The 13,305-nt window shown below is 58.9% G+C and overlaps 1 non-coding gene across 1 annotated transcript; it reads left to right on the forward strand.

The window, feature by feature from the left end:
* Nucleotides 1-11,965: 11,965 nt before the first annotated feature.
* On the forward strand, nt 11,966-12,084 carry LOC131867578 (5S ribosomal RNA). The gene has a single exon (XR_009366130.1). It is a non-coding gene; the product is annotated as a 5S ribosomal RNA (ribosomal RNA).
* The last annotated feature ends 1,221 nt before the right edge of the window (nt 12,085-13,305 follow it).

Raw genomic sequence — 13,305 nt, forward strand, 5'->3', positions numbered from 1 at the left:
CGATTTACCCCAACAATCATCGTGCCACTCTTCGCAGAGAGGTGATAGACGCCAACGAGCCCGCGCATAGCAATCGAGGTGTAAAAAGGGCGTTGAAGGCAGGAAGCCTGGACGAAAGAGGCTACGAGGTCACCTCGAAGCGGTCTAAGAATCGGGCGCACTTGGGGCGACTACCAGTGCCAACCCCTTATCCCGCGGTGCGTCCGACACACAGAAATTTCCAAGGCGGCCAAGGAGCCTCCCCGCATAGCAATCGGGGTGTGAGGTTACGGATGCAGCATTGATAGCAATCGAGGTGTGAGGCGAAGGATGCAGAAGTGAGAGCCGAGGGATGTAGCAGAGATAGCAATCGGGGTGTGTGATGCAGAAGAGATAGCAATCGAGGTGTGCGGTGGGAAGGGCCCAGCAGCCAGAATGCATGAAGCGACGGATGAAGCAGTGATGACAACCGGGCTGTGAGGAGAGGAGGGATGCAGCCAAGAAAGCAATCAGGGCTCGAGGCAAGGGATGCATCAAGGATAGCAATCATGTTGTGAGGCGAGATTCCAAAGGCTAAACGTGAGAGGCTGCAGGGTCGACTCAGAGAGGTCTATGCATGTGAGAGGCTGAAAGCAAGGTCGACTCGGAGCGGTCTATGCATCGGGCGCGCTTGGGGCGACTACCAGTGCCAACCCCTTATCCCGCGACGCGTCCGACAAAGAGAACGTTCCAAGGCGGCAGAGGAGGTTACCAGCCGAAGGATGCAGTAGCAATAACAGGTATAGTTCCGCGGCGGCCGAGAAGACTCACCGCATAGGAATCGGGATGCGAGGCGAGGGATGCGGCGGGAAGGCCCCGACGGCTAAACGGAAGAGGCTGCAGGGCCGCCTCGGAATGGTCCAAGCATCGGATGCGATTGGGACGACTACCAGTGCCAACCCCTTATCCCGCGATGCGTCCGATACACAGATAGTTCCAAGGCGGCCGAGGAGCCTCACCGCATATCAATCGGGGTGCGAGGCGAGGGATGGGGCGGGAAGGCCCCAACGGCTAGACGGAAGAGGCTTCAGGGCCACCTCGGAATGGTCCAAGCATCGGACGCGCTTGGGGCGACTGCCAGTGCCAACCCCTTATCCCGCGATGCGTCCGATACACAGATGGTTCCAAGGCGGCCGAGGAGCCTCACCGCATAGCAATCGGGGGTGCGAGGCGAGGGATGGGGCGGGAAGGCCCCAACGGCTAGACGGAAGAGGCTTCAGGGCCGCCTAGGAATGGTCCAAGCATCGGACACGCTTGGGGCGACTACCAGTGACAGCCCCCTATCCCGCGATGCGTCCGATACGAAGATGGTTCCAAGGCGGCCGAGGAGCCTCACCGCATAGCAATCGGGGTGCGAGGTGGGGGATGCGGCGAGATGGCCCCAACGGCTAGACGGAAGAGGCCACAGGGCCGCGTCGGAATAGTCCAAGCATCGGACGCGCTTGGGGCGACTACCAGTGACAACCCCTTATCCCGCGATGCGTCCGATACGAAGATAGTTCCAAGGCGGCCGAGGAGCCTCACCGCATAGCAATCGGGGTGCGAGGTGGGGGATGCGGCGAGATGGCCCCAACGGCTAGACGGAAGAGGCTGCAGGGCCGCCTCGGAATAGTCCAAGCATCGGACGCGCTTGGGGCCACTACCAGTGACAACCCCTTATCCCGCGATGCGTCCGATACGAAGATAGTTCCAAGGCGGCCGAAGAGCCTCACCGCATAGCAATCGGGGTGCGAGGTGGGGGATGCGGCGAGATGGCCCCAACGGCTAGACGGAAGAGGCCACAGGGCCGCCTCGGAATAGTCCAAGCATCGGACGCGCTTGGGGCGACTACCAGTGACAACCCCTTATCCCGCGATGCGTCCGATACGAAGATAGTTCCCAGGCGGCCGAGGAGCCTCACCGCATAGCAATCGGGGTGCGAGGCGAGGGATGCGGCGAGATGGCCCCAAAGGCTAGACGGAAGAGGCTGCAGGGCTGCCTCGGAATAGTCCAAGCATCGGACGCGCTTGGGGCGACTACCACTGCCAACCCCTTATCCCGCGATGCGTCCGATACACAGATAGTTCCGAGGCGGCCGAGGAGGTGGGGGATGCAGCGAGATGGCCCCAACGGCTAGACGGAAGAGGCTGCAGGGCCGCCTCGGAATAGTCCAAGCATCGGACGCGCTTGGGGCGACTACCAGTGACAACCCCTTATCCCGCGATGCGTCCGATACACAGATAGTTCCGAGGCGGCCAAGGAGCCTCACCGCATAGCAATCGTGGTGCGAGGTGGGGGATGCGGCGAGATGGCCCCAACGGCTAGACGGAAGAGGCTGCAGGGCCGCCTCGGAATGGTCCAAGCATCGGATGCGCTTGGGGCGACTACCACTGCCAACCCCTTATCCCGCGATGCGTCCGATACACAGATAGTTCCAAGGCGGCCGAGGAGCCTCACAGCATAGCAATCAGGGTGCGAGGCGAGGGATGCGGCGAGAAAGCCCCAACGGCTAGAGGGAAGAGGCTTCAGGTCCGCCTCGGAATGGTCCAAGCATCGGACGCGCTTGGGGCGACTACCAGTGACAACCCCTTATCCCGCGACGCGTCCGATACACAGATAGTTCCAAGGCGGCCGAGGAGCCTCACCGCATAGCAATCGGGGTGCGAGGCGAGGGATGCGGCGAGAAGGACCCAACGGCTACACGGAAGAGGCTTCGGGGCCGCCTCGGAATGGTCCAAGCATCGGACGCGCTTGGGGCGACTACCAGTGACAACCCCTTATCCCGCGACGCGTCCGATACACAGATAGTTCCAAGGCGGCCGAGGAGCCTCACCGCATAGCAATCGGGGTGCGAGGCGAGGGATGCGGCGAGAAGGACCCAACGGCTAGACGGAAGAGGCTTCGGGGCCGCCTCGGAATGGTCCAAGCATCGGACGCGCTTGGGGCGACTACCAGTGACAACCCCTTATCCCGCGACGCGTCCGATACACAGATAGTTCCAAGGCGGCCGAGGAGCCTCACCGCATAGCAATCGGGGTGCGAGGCGAGGGATGCGGCGAGAAGGACCCAACGGCTAGACGGAAGAGGCTTCGGGTCCGCCTCGGAATGGTCCAAGCATCGGACGCGCTTGGGGCGACTACCAGTGACAACCCCTTATCCCGCGACGCGTCCGATACACAGATAGTTCCAAGGCGGCCGAGGAGCCTCACCGCATAGCAATCGGGGTGCGAGGCGAGGGATGCGGCGAGAAGGACCCAACGGCTAGACGGAAGAGGCTTCGGGTCCGCCTCGGAATGGTCCAAGCATCGGACGCGCTTGGGGCGACTACCAGTGACAACCCCTTATCCCGCGACGCGTCCGATACACAGATAGTTCCAAGGCGGCCGAGGAGCCTCACCGCATAGCAATCGGGGTGCGAGGCGAGGGATGCGGCGAGAAGGACCCAACGGCTAGACGGAAGAGGCTTCGGGTCCGCCTCGGAATGGTCCAAGCATCGGACGCGCTTGGGGCGACTACCAGTGACAACCCCTTATCCCGCGACGCGTCCGATACACAGATAGTTCCGAGGCGGCCGAGGAGCCTCACCGCATAGCAATCGGGGTGCGAGGCGAAGGATGCGGCGAGAAGGACCCAACGGCTAGACGGAAGAGGCTTCGGGTCCGCCTCGGAATGGTCCAAGCATCGGACGCGCTTGGGGCGACTACCAGTGACAACCCCTTATCCCGCGACGCGTCCGATACACAGATAGTTCCAAGGCGGCCGAGGAGCCTCACCGCATAGCAATCGGGGTGCGAGGCGAGGGATGCGGCGAGAAGGACCCAACGGCTAGACGGAAGAGGCTTCAGGGCCGCCTCGGAATGGTCCAAGCATCGAACGCGCTTGGGGCGACTACCAGTGACAACCCCTTATCCCGCGACGCGTCCGATACACAGATAGTTCCGAGGCGGCCGAGGAGCCTCACCGCATAGCAATCGGGGTGCGAGGCGAGGGATGCGGCGAGAAGGACCCAACGGCTAGACGGAAGAGGCTTCAGGGCCGCCTCGGAATGGTCCAAGCATCGGACGCGCTTGGGGCGACTACCAGTGACAACCCCTTATCCCGCGACGCGTCCGATACACAGATAGTTCCGAGGCGGCCGAGGAGCCTCACCGCATAGCAATCGGGGTGCGAGGCGAGGGATGCGGCGAGAAGGACCCAACGGCTAGACGGAAGAGGCTTCAGGGCCGCCTCGGAATGGTCCAAGCATCGGACGCGCTTGGGGCGACTACCAATGACAACCCCTTATCCCGCGACGCGTCCGATACACAGATAGTTCCGAGGCGGCCGAGGAGCCTCACCGCATAGCAATCGGGGTGCGAGGCGAGGGATGCGGCGAGAAGGACCCAACGGCTAGACGGAAGAGGCTTCAGGGCCGCCTCGGAATGGTCCAAGCATCGGACGCGCTTGGGGCGACTACCAGTGACAACCCCTTATCCCGCGACGCGTCCGATACACAGATAGTTCCGAGGCGGCCGAGGAGCCTCACCGCATAGCAATCGGGGTGCGAGGCGAGGGATGCGGCGAGAAGGACCCAACGGCTAGACGGAAGAGGCTTCAGGGCCGCCTCGGAATGGTCCAAGCATCGGACGCGCTTGGGGCGACTACCGTTGCCAACCCCTTATCCCGCGATGCGTCTGATACACAGATAGTTCCGAGGCGGCCGAGGAGCCTCACCGCATAGCAATCGGGTTGCGAGGCAGATTATTGGGAAGGGAACCCCCTGGGATGCGGCTCAAGCAGTGCCCAAAGGGACTGGAATGCGGAATCACATCGAGAGACCCAAATGCTATACGAGGGCTCAAATCGAATTATCGATTTGGCCACGACATGGACGCATCGGAACGACTACCTTTGCCGAACCACTCGCAATTGCATCCATACCGAAACCAATAGACATTTCCGTTAGAGCCCTCGCATAGCATTCGGGAATCTCGCATGCCCCTCTAAATCGACCAATGCTGGCGCTCAATGAAAATCCGAGCGCTACCACCGTTCGAGCGCCAGCATTGGTCGAGTTAGAGGGGCACGGGGGAGAATGCTCCAGTCAACACCTCCCCTATATAAGTTATTTGTCCGATTCTCGCACAACCGTAGTCTGCCTCGTCGAATCAAACAACGGTCCCAGATTCCGACTTCCGTTCCGTAGAGACCCAAAAGCTAGATGGAGGCTCGCAAGAAAGAGAGTCGGCGCATAGCAATCGGGTTTCTCGAACGTTTAGGGACCGAGCTCACTTGCGGATAGGGCAAAATCCGCCAAGCAACCCAAAAGCTAGACGGGGGCTCGAATCGAATCGCCTAGGCGGCCACAACAACGACGTGTTGGATCGACTACCAGTGCCAAACCATTCAGCAAGACTAGTCTGTGTCGAGGCCGGATAGAGATTCTCAGAGAGCGCCCGCATAGCATTTAGGAGACCTGCCGCGTCCCTCACACTCGACAAATGGTGGTGCACGTTTATAAATCCGAGCGATCCCAACCCTTTCAAGCACCAACATCGGTCGAGATAGAGGGGCACGGAGGGGGCTGCGTGAGACAACACAGTCCCCTATATAAGTTATTTGTCCGATTCTCACACATCCGAAGAATGGTCATCAAATCGGACAACAGCCCAAACTTCCGACTTCCGTCCCAGAAAGCCCAAGAGCTATCTAAAACGTTCATGGCCGGAACTCGATCGCGGCTATACCAGTCCGCCAAGCAACCCAAAAGCTAGACTGGAGCTCTAGTCGAATCACCTCTGTGGCCATTGCAAGGACGTGTTGGAGCGACTACCATTGCCGAACCATTCCGCAGGTCGAGTCCATACCAAGGCCGCATAGAGATTCACGATGAGCTCCTGCATAGCAATCAGGAGACTTGCCGTGTCCATCACAATCGATAAATCCTGGTGCAAGATTTTTGCATCCGAGCGCTCCAACCAGTCGAGCACCAGCATCAATCGACATAAACGGGCACGGGGGGAGGATGCTCGAGAACACTACCTCCCCTATATAAGTTATTTGTCCGATTCTCAAGCAGCCGAAGTCTGGTCATCGAATCGGGTCAAAGACCACAACTTCCGACTTTACCCACAATGCAAGTCATCGAATCGAACATCGGCCCCCGAGTCGGACTCCATGCGTATGTCAGGTCATCGGACCCAAATTCCGCCTTCCTGCGCATGGCGGGCCATCAATATCAACTCGGTCATCGGACCCAAACTCCGCCTTTTTGCGTATGGCACGCCTTCAAATCGGTCATCGGACCCAAATTCCGCCTTCCTGTGCATGGCGGGCCATCAACATCAACTCGGTCATCGGACCCAAATTCCGCCTTTCTGCGCATGGCACGCCATCAACTCGGTCATCGGACCCAAATTCCGCCTTCCTGCGCATGGCAGGTCATCGGACACAAATTCAGACCTCGCCAATATGCCTACGTATCGAATCGGTCATCGGACCCAACTTCCGACTTCATCCATACTGTAGGGTCTTTGAGGTTGGCGCGGTGCGCTCAACCCAGGGAGTCGACCCATCGAAGCATACACCTCCCCTATATAAGCTATTTGTCCGATTCCCACACCTGTGTAGTTTGCACCTCTGACCAGGACATCGACCCCAACTTCCGAACTCGACTGCAACGACGGCACCAGCGCCTTGGTGCGCACCTTGCGACGCACAGTCCCAACATTCGCCTTCCTGCACATGGCAGGTCATCGGACCCAAATTCCGACCTCGCGAGTATGCCTACATATCGAATCGGTCATCGGACCCAACTTCCGACTTCATCCATACCGTAGGGTCTTTGAGGTTGGCGCGGTGCGCTCAACCCGGGGAGTCGACCCAACGAAGCATACACCTCCCCTATATAAGCTATTTGTCCGATTCCCACACCTGTGTAGTTTGCACCTCCGATCAAGACATCGACCCCAACTTCCGAACTCGCCTCCAACGACCGAACCAGCGCCTTGGTGCGCACCTTGCAACGCACAGTGCCAACATTCGCCTTCCTGCACGTGGCAGGTCATCGGACCCAAATTCCGACCTCGCGAGTATGCCTACATATCGAATCGGTCATCGGACCCAACTTCCGACTTCATCCATACCGTAGGGTCTTTGAGGTTGGCGCGGTGCGCTCAACCCGGGGAGTCGACCCAACGAAGCATACACCTCCCCTATATAAGCTATTTGTCCGATTCCCACACCTGTGTAGCTTGCACCTCCGATCAGGACATCGACCCCAACTTCCGAACTCGACTAAAAAGACCGCACCAGCGCCTTGGTGTGCACCTTGCAACGCACAGTGTCAACATTCGCCTTCCTGCACATGGCAGGTCATCGGACCCAAATTCCGACCTCATGAGCATACCTACTAATCGAATCGGTCATCGGACCCAACTTCCGACTTCATCCATACCGTAGGGTCTTTGAGGTTGGCGCGGTGCGCTCAACCTGGGGAGTCGACCCATCGAAGCATACACCTCCCCTATATAAGCTATTTGTCCGATTCCGACACCTGTGTAGTTTGCACCTCCGCTCAGGACATCGACCCCAACTTCCGAACTCGCCTGCAACGACCGAACCAGCGCCTTGGTGCGCACCAAAAGTGCGCACTTTTGGAGGGCACTTTTCTGCGCTCCAAAGGTGCGCACTTTTGGAGGGCACTTTTTGGAGGGCACTTTTCTGCGCTCCAAAGGTGCGCACTTTTGGAGGGCACTTTTTGGAGGGCACTTTTCTGCGCTCCAAAGGTGCGCACTTTTGGAGGGCACTTTTTGGAGGGCACTTTTCTGCGCTCCAAAGGTGCGCACTTTTGGAGGGCACTTTTTGGAGGGCACTTTTCTGCGCTCCAAAGGTGCGCACTTTTGGAGGGCACTTTTTGGAGGGCACTTTTCTGCGCTCCAAAGGTGCGCACTTTTGGAGGGCACTTTTTGGAGGGCACTTTTCTGCGCTCCAAAGGTGCGCACTTTTGGAGGGCACTTTTTGGAGGGCACTTTTCTGCGCTCCAAAGGTGCGCACTTTTGGAGGGCACTTTTTGGAGGGCACTTTTCTGCGCTCCAAAGGTGCGCACTTTTGGAGGGCACTTTTTGGAGGGCACTTTTCTGCGCTCCAAAGGTGCGCACTTTTGGAGGGCACTTTTTGGAGGGCACTTTTCTGCGCTCCAAAGGTGCGCACTTTTGGAGGGCACTTTTGTGCACTCCAAAGGTGCGCACTTTTGGAGGGCACTTTTCCTGTGCTCCAAAGGTGCACACCTAGGTGAGCACCTTCGACCACACCTTGTAGCACACCAAACTCTGACTTTCGACTTCATCCGCAATGCAGGGTCTTTGAGGTTGGCGCAATGCGCACAACCAGGGGAGTCGACCCATCAAACCCAACACCTCCCCTATATAAGCTATTTGTCTGATTCTCATACATGCGTAGCCTGCAGGAGCAATTAGGACATCGACCCCAACTTTCGGCTTCTAAACGAAAACAAGGTCTTTGAGGTTGGTGTAATGCGAACAACTAGGGGAGTCAACCCATCAAACCCAACACCTCCCCTATATAAGCTATTTGTCTGATTCTCATACATGTGTAGTCTACAGGAGCAATTAGGACATCGACCCCAACTTTTGACTTCTTAACGAAAACAAGGTCTTTGAGGTTGACGTAATGCGCACAACCAGGGGAGTCGACCCATCAAACCCAACACCTCCCCTATATAAGCTATTTGTCCGATTCTCATACATGTGTAGCCTGCAGGAGCCATTAGGACATTGACCCCAACTTTTGACTTCTTAACGAAAACAAGGTCTTTGAGGTTGGCGTAATGCGCACAACCAAGGGAGTTGACCCATCAAACCCAACACCTCCCCTATATAAGCTATTTGTCTGATTCTCATACATGTGTAGCCTGCAACAACGATTAGGACATCCACCCCAACTTCTGAATTCGTCTGCGTTGACCGCACCAAAGGTGCACGCCTTGGTGCTCACCAAAATCCGACTTCCGACTTCTTCTGCTATGCGGGGTCTTTGAGGTTGGCGCAGTGCGCACAACCAGGGGAGTCAACCCACCGAATGCAACACCTCCCCTATATAAGCTATTTGTCTGATTCTCATACATGCGTAGACTGCAGCAATGATTAGGACATCCACCCCAACTTTTGACTTCTTAAACAAGACAGGGTCTTTGAAGTTGGTGCAGTGCACACAACCAGGGGAGTCGACCCATCAAACGCAACACCTCCCCTATATAAAGCTATTTGTCCGATTCTCATACGTGTAGTCTGCAGCAGCGATTAGGACATCGACCCCAACTTCCGAATTCGCGTTTGCATTGACCGCACCAAAGGTGCACGCCTTGGTGTGCACCCTGGAGTGCACTTTGGTGCTCACCTCGGTGCACACTTTGGTGTGCACCTCGGTGTGCACCAAAGGTGCGCACCTTGGAGCGCACCAAAGGTGTACACTTTGGAGCGCACCACATAGGGTCTTTGAGAGGTTGGCGCAGTGCGCACACCAAGGTGGGTGTTGAGGTGCGTGCCGAGGTGGGTGGGTGCTAGGGTGCGCTCCATGGTGGGTGCCAGGGTGGGTGCGTGCTAGGGTGGATTCCAAAGAGGGTCATAGGGTGGGTGCCAAGGTGGGTTGGTGATATAGTGGGTTCAAAGGTGGGTACTAGGGTGGGTTCCAAGGTGGGTCACAAGTTGGGTGCCAGGATGCGTGGGTGTTAGGTTGGGTGCCAAGGTGGGCTCCTGCGTGGGTGGGTGCTAGGGTGGGTTTCAAGGTGGACGCGAGGGCGGGTGCCAAGGTGGGTAACAAGTTGGGTGTTAGGATGGGTGAGTGCTAGAGTGGGTGCCAAGGTGGGTGGGTGCTAAGGTGGATGCCAAGGTGGTTCACAGGGTGGGTGGGTTCTAGGGTGAGTTCCAAGGTGGGTCACAGGTTCAGTGCTAGGGTGGGTGTCAAGGCGGGTGTCGAGGTGCCTGGGTGCTAGGGTGTGGATGCCAATGTGGGTCATAGGGTGGGTACTAGGGTGGGCTGCAATGTGGGTGCCAAGGTGGGTAACATGCTCGGTGGGTTCTAAATTGGGTGCCAGGGTGGGTGTGCACCCACCTTGCCCGAGGTGGGTGCCAAGGTGCCAGTGTGGGTGGGTGCTAAGGTGGATGCCAAGGTGGGTGAGAAGGTGGGTGATAGGTTGAGTGGTAGGATGGGTGGGTGCCAAGATGGGTCACAGGGTGGGTGCAAGGGTGGGTAGGTGCTAGGGTTGGTGTCAGGGTGGGTGGGTGCTAGGTTGGGTTCCAAGGTGGGTGCGAGGGTGAGTGTCAAGGTGGGTCACAGGTTAGGTGCTAGGATGGGTGAGTGCTAGGGTGCAAAGGTGCCAGGGTGGGTGCTAGGATGGGTCGATGCTAGGGTGAGTGGCAAGGTGGGTCCACAAGTGTCAAGGTGGGTGCCGAGGTGGGTGCCAAGTCGGCGACTGCTATGGTGGATGCCAAGGTGGGTCACGGGGTGGGTGCCAAGTTGCTAGGTTGGGTTCCAAGGTGGGTGCCAACGTGGGTGCTAGGGTGCGTGGGTTAAAGGGTGTGTCACAACGTGGGTGCCAGGATGGGTGCGCACCCACACTGGCCAAGACGGGTGCGGGTGCAAGGTTGGGTTCCAAGCCCGGTCACAGGCTGGGTGCTAGGATGGGTGGGTGCCAAGGTGGGCACCAGGGTGGGTGCACCCACCCTGGCCAAGGTGGGTCACGGGGTGGGTCCTAGGGTGGGTAACGGGGTGGGTACTAAGGTGCGTGCCAAGGTGGGTCATAGGGTGGGTGCCAAGGTGGGCACCAGGGTGGGTGTGCACCAACCCTAGCCAGGGTAGGTCACGGGGTGGTTGTCGGGGTGGGCGTCAAGGAGCCAAGGTGGGTGGCAAGTAGCCAAGTTGCGTGCCAAGGTGGGTGTCGGGGTGGGTGCCAAGGATCCAAGGTGGGTGCCAAGGAACCAAGGTGGGTGTCTGGGTGGGTGCCGAGGTGGGAGCCAGGGTGGGTCCCAAGGTGAGTGCAAAGGTGGGTGCCAGGGTCAAGGTGAGTGCCAATGTGGGTTCCAAGGTGCCAGGGTCAGGGTGAGTGCCAATGTGGGTTCAAAGGTGCTAAGTTGGGTGCGAGGTTGGGTGCGAGGGTGGGTGGGTGCCAAGGTGTGCTAGGTGGAAGCCCGGGTGGGTCGGCATCCCATGGGTGTCGAGTTGGGTGCCTGATGGGTGCTTCTTGTCAAGTTTTAGTCGTCGGGACTCATTTCGAGCCTTAGAGGTCGTTTCTTGTCCGGTTGCCCTGTCTTCGACCTGGGAACCCAATTTTGGTCCTCGGGTCCCATTTTTTTTTGTCTCGCATCCCACTTTTGGCCTGTGGCCTTTTCGGGGTCGATTCTCGTTTTGGGCATCAGAGCATGTTTCTTCTCCTAAAACCCAATATTTGTTTATTAAGTCTCGGAACACATTTTTGTTCTCGTGGACCCATCATGGGTCTTGGAACGCATTTGTGGTCCTTGGGTCCCATTTTGCATCCCGAAACTTGTGTTTTGGTGCTTGATCCCTATTTTGGGTGCCCACCTTGCACCAAGTGCGCACCCGGGGCAAACCGAGCGCCTTGGTGCACCGGGGCAAGATCGAGCGTGCACCCGAGGCGCCCCGAACATGCACCAAGGTGCACTCGGCCCACATGTGAGCGCAGGTCGTTGCGCCCGAGGTGGTGTGTGGGCACCGCGTTGCAGACGGGACACTGCACGCACACGACGCCCCCTCCAGGTGCACGCACGTAGGCCGGGCCGGGTGCACACCCGACGCCCTAGCAAGGTGCGCGCACCCGGGCAGGGCTCACACTTGGCGAACGGGGCGCACTTCGCGAGGGAGGGTGTGCACCTCGACGGGGGTGGGTGGCCGGGGTGGATTCGCACGTGGGTCGCGGTTTGCTAAGTACACACTGCGACAAGCTCATAACGGGTGCGATCATACCAGCATTAGTGCACCGGATCCCATCAGAACTCCGCAGTTAAGCGCGCTTGGGCCGGAGTAGTACTGGGATGGGTGACCTCCCGGGAAGTCCCGGTGTTGCACCCTTTTTTAGTTTTTCGCCGGGCGTCGCAATGCTATTTGAATAAACCTTTTGCCCGTTTGCGTTCTCGTCGGGGCCGGGCCGGGCCGGGGTGCGCTGCCCGCACTACCGCGCAGCGCGGGGGCGACACCGAGCGCGCACCCGAGGCACCCCGAGCACACAGGCCACGGTGCAACCCGGGCGTTGTGCGCGCACCCCGGTGCGCCCGAGGTGCTGCGCGCGCACCCAGGTGAAATCGGTGTGCACCTCGGCCAGTGCGCGCTCGGTCGAGTCGCGCACGTTGGCCAAGGTGCACGGTGATGTTTCTTACTCTAAGGTTCCGCACCAGACGCCCGGGACAGGTGAGCGAAGCTGGGCGGGGCCGGGTGCGCGGCCGGGGCAGGTGCACGCAGCTGGAGAGAGCTTTGGAGCACACTTCGGAGCGCACCAATGATGCGCTCCATTCAAAAGTTTCCTGAAAAGGCAAAAAAAGTTGAGATTATAGAATTTCCCACTTGAGAGATTGTAAAAAAAAAAAATTTAAAATGAAGGAAACGCGGGTGCCAAGGTGTGCGCAGCCCAGCCAAGGTGTGCGCACCAAGGCGCCCACCCTGGCGAAGGTGCACGCAAGGTGCGCACCCGAGGCAAACCGGACAATTAACCCAACTTTCGACTTCGCGCGCACCTTGGAGCGCACTTCGGAGCGCTCCTTGGTGCGCACCAATCTTGGGCACCTCGGAGTGCACCATGGCGCCCACCAAGGTGCGCACCCGGGGCAAACCGAGCTCCGACTTCGTGCGCACCTTGGAGCGCACGAAAGGTGCGCACCATGGCGCCCACCAAGGTGCGCAGCCCAGCCAAGGCGTGCGCATCAAGGTGCGCACCCTGGCGAAGGTGCGCACCCGGGGCAAACCGAGCTCCGACTTCGTGCGCACCTTGGAGCGCACAAAAGGTGCGCAACCCAGCCAAGGTGTGCGCACCCCGGTCAAACCGAGCTCCGAATCGTGCGCACCAGAGGTGCACGCCATCGTGCGCACCTTGGAGCACACTTCGGAGCCCTCCTTGGTGCGCGCCGATGTTGCGCACCTCGGAGCGCACCCGGGGAAAACAATGCAATTAACCCGACTTTCGACTTCGTGGGCACCTCGGAGCGCTCTCGGGTTCGCACCTCGGAGCACACCGAGGTGCGCACCTTTGATGCGCTGCCTTCACCAATTTCCAGAAAAGGCAAGAAAACATTGAGAAGG

Source organism: Cryptomeria japonica, unplaced genomic scaffold (assembly GCF_030272615.1).
Source record: "Cryptomeria japonica unplaced genomic scaffold, Sugi_1.0 HiC_scaffold_175, whole genome shotgun sequence".
NCBI lineage: Eukaryota > Viridiplantae > Streptophyta > Pinopsida > Cupressales > Cupressaceae > Cryptomeria > Cryptomeria japonica.